The following is a 6,916-nucleotide window of genomic DNA, read 5'->3' on the forward strand; positions in this document are numbered from 1 at the left end:
GACCCAATTACCCGATAACATAGACCAATTTACCCGATTATATACACGATGTACCCAATATCGCTTATTATATATATATATATATATATATATATACATACTATATTCCAAATATATTATTTGTTGAAACTTGTTTATAAATTATTTGAGATATTTTATCTTTATGGTAACCATCTTTGTAATCGATCAGTTATATTTTGTCAAAATTCGGTAGAAACCCGGCGAGTTTTGAGTCGGGTGTACCCAACGGGTATTTTGTCAAAAATCCTATATGAGTTTAAAAACCCGAAACCCGAAGGATAATTACCCGACTAAAACCTGACTGATTGGGACAGATTTGAGACGAACTTTAATAACCAAGTATGAGTTTAAAAATACCTAAACCTGACCTAAACCCAATCCATTACCATCCCTAAATTTAAGGCCACTAAACTCCATAAAAGTATACAAAACTCCATAAAAGTATACAAATCTAAAAAAAGCTTTTAAGTTTGTGAATTGTGATTACAATTATCATATTAGCCAATAGTCCAATACAACATATGGGCTTCCTGCCAGGCTTGTGTATTTTACCCATAAAGTTAGTGACGCAAGCAACTACTTTTCTTTTCATTTTTTTTTCTTTTTCTTTTATTAACAACTAATAAATAGAGAATTACCTATGTACTTTGTATAGTTGATCTAATGGCAAAAGGCCACCGTCAGTTAGCTTAACCCAGTCGTACGAAGCTCTTAAATGACTCCCAGTTATCTCCAGTTTTGTGGAAAACCCACCCGCCCGAATGCTCACTGGTGGTAAACCCCGGACACCCTCAGGATCGAACTGGAGATCACAAAGATCCCGGTCTTTCTTCATTGAGCCACCCATGTCCCCTCCAAAGCGTTGTTAGCAGGGTTTGAGCCTAGGTCTCCGTTAAAAACTCAGACTTTCTACCACTATACCACGTTAGAATTTACAGACCCAAGTAAGTACTTAAGAGTCTTGGACATGTTTTAGTCATAATATTGTTATAAATGTATAATTATAGTTATATAAAGTACTCCAATAAAACTACTTTAATAATAACTGAATGCCAATAACATTTATTCAGTTGTTATAAAACCTACAGATCATAACCGATTTAACCATATTTTAAAACAAACAAACAAACAAGTTTAGATAATAAGCAAGAATGAAAATAAGAAATCATCAATGAAGAACATAAACATTGTATTCCACAATGGCATCTCCATTGGTTGCATTGAAGAAAAAAGTTCGGGCTTCAGCATACCCAAGGGCAAATCGAAACACACCAGTTCCTCCAACCACCGGAAACTCTCTAACCGAGGACGCGATAGGGTTTCGACCCAATATACTCAAAGTGCTTCCATTAAACCTTTCTTCATCAAAAACGTAATTCTGGACCATCATAAAACTCATGTTATTAAAATCTGCTGACGCGTACATCCCTTGTGCTCTTCCCACCCGTGTAGAGTTTGGTTCCGGACCAATTGTAAGAAGGTTGTCCATCATGACTACCGCCCCGAACCCAGTGGCAGAAGTGTTGGTAATGGGGGCTGCAGCCACCCGAATGGCTGTTGCATTTGGGCCACCAACTACGTCATGGAAGAAGAAGTGTAAGCGCGTTAGGTTCTGTCTTTGGAGTCTGATCGTCGATCGTGGCAAGCTAGTTGAGAAAGTTTGAGATTGCCCGAAAACTAGTAGGGAGAAAAAGATGACTAGGAAGGTGGTGGAGATGATAAGTTTGTTGGCCATGATGTTAAATTGAATAGAGATGGGAAATGGTGGATAATATGTTTTTCCTTTGCTTGGTGCTTTGGGTTCTTATACTTGGATGAAAGAAGAAAGGTCAAACGAATCTAATATAAATTGTCAAAGGTGTACAAATTTTGAATTATGTTCATTAAAAAAATATTATTGTGTTAATAATAATTATTTAGTTTTATAGAATGTGCTCACCGTCAAAACATAATAACTTGAAGCTTTATAGCACCACCAACGCTGAATTTCATAAAACGTTACATCAACATCAAAATTAGATTATAAACTTATCTCAAAAACCTCAATTTTCATTCACAACACCAAACTTTCACAAACTCTATTTATTAAACAAAGATATTATAATTGTGTGTGTATGTATGCAAAAGAGGGGGACCGGTCACTTTGTCCGCCATAGAGTTTGTAGACAAGAACCTTGCTACATGGACTTCGCCCCTCAACACGGAAGTCCGCTCCCTCCCCGTTTGTGTTTCGCCACCTTGATTCGGATGGGACCCGAAACACCCAGCGTCGTGGGTGATCTTAATTGCATACTTGTATGGATTATTTCTAGATAATTAAATGGTCAAGGTCAACAAAAGTGTGAGGTTTTGACTCCATCAAGCCATCAACCACGTAGAATATTGCATGTTTGTCCATTGTCAAATAATGCGAAGTACTTGCTTCTCTTTTAGAGTATTAGTAAAGTACATAGCCTTTTCATGACAAACATCTTGGGCCACCCCATAAATGGACCTAATCAAATTAAATGTTCATGCAATGAATTTACCGGAAAAAAGAATGGTTCATAGACACATACCAAATGGAATTTCCTATTCGTGATCGCTCATTATGGAAATGAATTTGTTCGTATTCGTTCGTTTATTTATTAATCAAACACAAACCAACATAATTGCATGAAAACAAATAGCATATATAGATTTGAAATTAAAAGAAAACAACATTCACCCAAATGTAATACATAACCATCGGGAACATAAAAAAGTACAGTACTTAGAAATAAATATATATTTGAACAAACACAAACGAAAGCAAATGAGCCCTTTACCAAATGTTGTTAACTCAATTAAACGAGCAAACATTTGTTCATGTTTGTCCATTTAATTAATCAAGCATAATTCTTTGTTTATGTTCATTCATTTATAAATCAAACAAATAACTTTGTTCGGTTCGTTTAACACAAATCATATGATTATATATTACTATTAAAAGATGCGTATAATTAACATTGAATCACACTAGCTCTAACTTCTGTGTTGCCACATGGCAGGTGTTCTTTATGACCAACTAGCTATTATCCATGCATGTATGAGGGTAACAATAAACAATGATGTTTAGTTCTCAATAAATTGACACCGATACTTTCTTAGATATGTAATAGTCTTGGAAAGTATATCTTGTTCCCCGTTTATGGTGATTTGGTAAGACATACACATACATATATCGTGAATATAAATGTTTTCCTAAACCATTTATATTATCCCTTTCTATACAACTGATTATTTTGAGCACCACAACGTACAGATTCCCCACACCCATATACGATTTAACTAGTAGAGGATATTGATCACGGTTTGTTAGTTGGTATTGTGTCGGAGACTTGTTCTTAAGTTTTGCCAATAACATGATTTGTAAGAAGTATATAAGGGACTTTCATAAACGACAATAGATGTATCACAACTTACTTACCTTCTTTAACCACAAGCTGACCTTGTAAGTTATGATATACAACGCAATTATGCTCTTGAGTCCTGAGCTGTCTAGCTATGAAATTTGATAAATCATAATCCTTCTTTGTCTGGCCAACATAATACAATAGTAGGAATTTTGGTGTTTAAAACATTAATGGCGAGTCGTCGTAATATGTCATCACAAAGTTTTCTTACTCTTTAATTAAGTTTTCATGGTTTTTCATCTTCTTATTTTTTTTTCAGATTATGTGTTTTTTTGTGTTCCAAAATGTATTAATTGTTTTACGTTATATAGTCTGAGCGTCTGATATTTCATATGTTGTGACTACGGTGAGTGTTAGAAGACAAAATATATTAACCTAAATCAAATGATATAATCTTACTTGATTTTTATTACTTAATAACAATTAAAGAATGAAAACATGCAGTTATCAATGTAGAACATAAACGTTGTACTCTACAATGGCATCTCCACTTGTTACATTTAGGAAAAAAGTTCGAGCTTCAGCATACCCACGAGCAAATCGGAAAACACCAGTTCCTCCAACTACCGGAAACTCTCTCACCGAAGACATAATAGGGTTCCGACCCAATATACTCAAAGTGCTCCCATTAAACCTTCCTTCATCAAACACGTAATTCTGAACCATCATAAAACTCATGTTATTAAAATCCGCTGATGCGTACATCCCTTGTGCTCTTCCCACCCGTGTAGAGTTAGGTTCTGGCCCCATTGTTAGGAGGTTGTCCATTATGACCACCACCCCAAAAGCAGTGGCGGAGGTGTTGGTTATGGGGGCTGAAGCCACCCGAACGGCAGTTGCATTTGGGCCATCAAGTACGTCGTGGAAGAAGAAGTGGAGGCGTGTTAGGTTTTGTGTTCCATGTTGTAGCATTGATCGTGGCAAGCTGGTTGAGAAAGTTTGAGATTTCCCAACAAGGAGCTGGGAGAACATGAAGACTATGAAGGTGATGGAGATAAGTTTGTTGGCCATGAGGTTAATTAATTGAATTGAACTAGAAAATTGTGGATATTATGTATTTCCAATGGATGGTGGTTAGGGCCTTTATAGTTGAATGAGAGTAAGAAAGGTCCATATATTACAAGTCAGTGGCTTGTATACACAATTGAAGCTTTAATTGCATCATGGATTATTGGAAGAATAAGTACTTGTTCAACAAATGTGTATTGTTTGACTCTCATTTAACAACCACGTAGATTTCATTGTCAAATATTTAATGCAAGAGTTTGATGACTTCCTTTAACAGTATTTGTTAATTAATTATCATTGAGCCGGTCAATGCATCAAAATATATAAATAAATGCAGACAATACAAAATGAATAACTTTGTTTTTCTTTTTGACAAATATCCCTAATAATTTGAAAAACGTAGGGCATCTACAATAATAAATTTTTAAGAGGCGTTTTTAGTACCTTACCTATTTTTATCTATTGCAAACATTCGAAAATATAACTTTTTGTAGGTGGTTGGGTCAGATGAGAAGGTTTGGGTCTTAATTGAAAAAAAAAATAAATTATAAAAGGTGTTTATCACGTAACAATGTTTTTGTGTGTTTTTATGATTTCTTTATTAGGTGAGTTTTTAATGTTTTTAAAGAATGGTATTTTTATTATGTGCATGTTTTTTTTATGTTTGTAAAAGTCCTATACAGCTTGTTGTTCCCCTGAGCTGATTGTTATAGAAAAATGATGTGTTTTGGAGAAACATATGAAGAACTTATATGACTTCTAGTGTAATTGATATTTTCAATTCTAATTTTGTACGTCTCAAAAATTTGTAAATCTATTATGAGGTGCGTCTAGAAGAAATAAGTCGTAGTTGTCAACCGGCTTTAGATGTTCACAAGTGATGAGGGATCGATAACTCGAATGCCGATCGACTAATTTAAGGATTGGTGGGAACACAAAAGATAAAATAGGTAATTATGATATCATAAATGGGTCATAAACATGTTGTGTAGACATAATAACACACGTTTACATGATAAGTTAAACGTCTTATGCATGTCATAAACATGTTAAGTGGGCTGAACCTGTTTTAGACACGTCATTCACGTGTCCACATGTTTACGAACCAAACTCAACGTCAACCTTCATCTCAAGTCATGATATAATGGATCACATAAGAATCTGCTAACCATTTTATGACCATACTATATGTGAGTTGATTACAATATAACATATAAATAAAGAGTAAACCACATGTTCAATATATTTTTTACTTAGCGAGTTTGGTCAAGCATTTTTGCTAAAATCGTTCAAGCCAGACCGTCAAACTGATGTGTATATCATTTAAGTTTCGACTGATTTTCAATAATATTTAATTTTTATAGTGGGAACCGGGTGCAATCCACACTATTATGCATAGACTCTAGAGCAGTAGTGTTGGAGTCCAAAAGTAGAGTCCCTTCACATATATACTGTGAAGTTCATCGTAAGTCTTGGACCTATCCTACAAGCAATACGAATTTTCATTCATGCTACGTCGAGACAAAATATTTATAGAGTCCTTAACATTAGAAGACATAGTTTCCCAGATCCTTCACGACTCACATCTCTCGCACGCCATAGTTTTATCAGCAAACCCAGAGATATTTTGAAACAAAAACTGAATACAAAATGAATTATAAAATGGCTCTCCCATCTCTCACGAAGTAGTTTCATACTTTCATCAACCAAGGCAATAGATAAATTAGCTTTACTTGATTTTCTTTTTTTAACCACAACCACAACCACATTTTTTATCTAATTATATTATACATTGTTCCCGGTCAGTAAAATTAACTTTTGAATTAATTATAACCATTAGATTGGTCTGAGATGAAATCTAGACCGTTTAAAGTCCTGTAACTTCTTCTAGAAGTAGAGCTTACTATCAGTTACATAGCTTGCGGATTTAGGATCCAGATCCTTTTTCTCCGGCGGCATTCCCAGTATCCGCTCTCCCACGTTTAGGGTTTTTATTCCCTATTCAACACCCTTTCTTCCGCAATTTTTATCACAATTTCATTTTCAAATAAAAACCGTTATGGCTACTGACCACGGAATTTGTTAGTGTTATGAACTTGGTCAAACGAAGTCAATAATTGTTGAGGGACAAGTTATGAAATTTCTGAAACCTGAAGGACAAAAGGTGTACAAAGCATTGAAAGTTTATAACAGCCTGAGTATGTTTGTTATAAAGGGGAATTAGGGCTTGTAACTAATTTAATTCAATTACTTCTTGTTTCTGAATAATATTCATTCATTTCTTTTGTATTGTAATCGGTTCTTCTTGTTAATCAAAAACCCTGAGCTTTTGTTAGTAGTCTCGTTGATCTTCATAATAAGTTCTTATCAATTGTAATTCCGCTTAATTGATAACAAGTGGTATCAAAGCCTTGTTGCTCTTGATTAGTGAAGACGGTGTAATCAATTTCACG

The 6,916-nt window shown here is 34.7% G+C and overlaps 2 pseudogenes; both read right to left on the minus strand.

The window, feature by feature from the left end:
* Positions 1–989: 989 nt before the first annotated feature.
* Positions 990–1,953, minus strand: LOC143599376 (dirigent protein 21 pseudogene; annotated as a pseudogene).
* Positions 1,954–3,800: 1,847 nt separating this feature from the next.
* On the minus strand, positions 3,801–4,735 carry LOC143599377 (dirigent protein 21 pseudogene; annotated as a pseudogene).
* Positions 4,736–6,916: the final 2,181 nt, after the last annotated feature.

The sequence above is a fragment of the Bidens hawaiensis genome, unplaced genomic scaffold (assembly GCF_021521415.1).
Source record: "Bidens hawaiensis isolate Kalapana, Puna unplaced genomic scaffold, B.hawaiensis_p1.1 tig00052123_1, whole genome shotgun sequence".
NCBI classification, from domain to species: Eukaryota; Viridiplantae; Streptophyta; class Magnoliopsida; order Asterales; family Asteraceae; genus Bidens; species Bidens hawaiensis.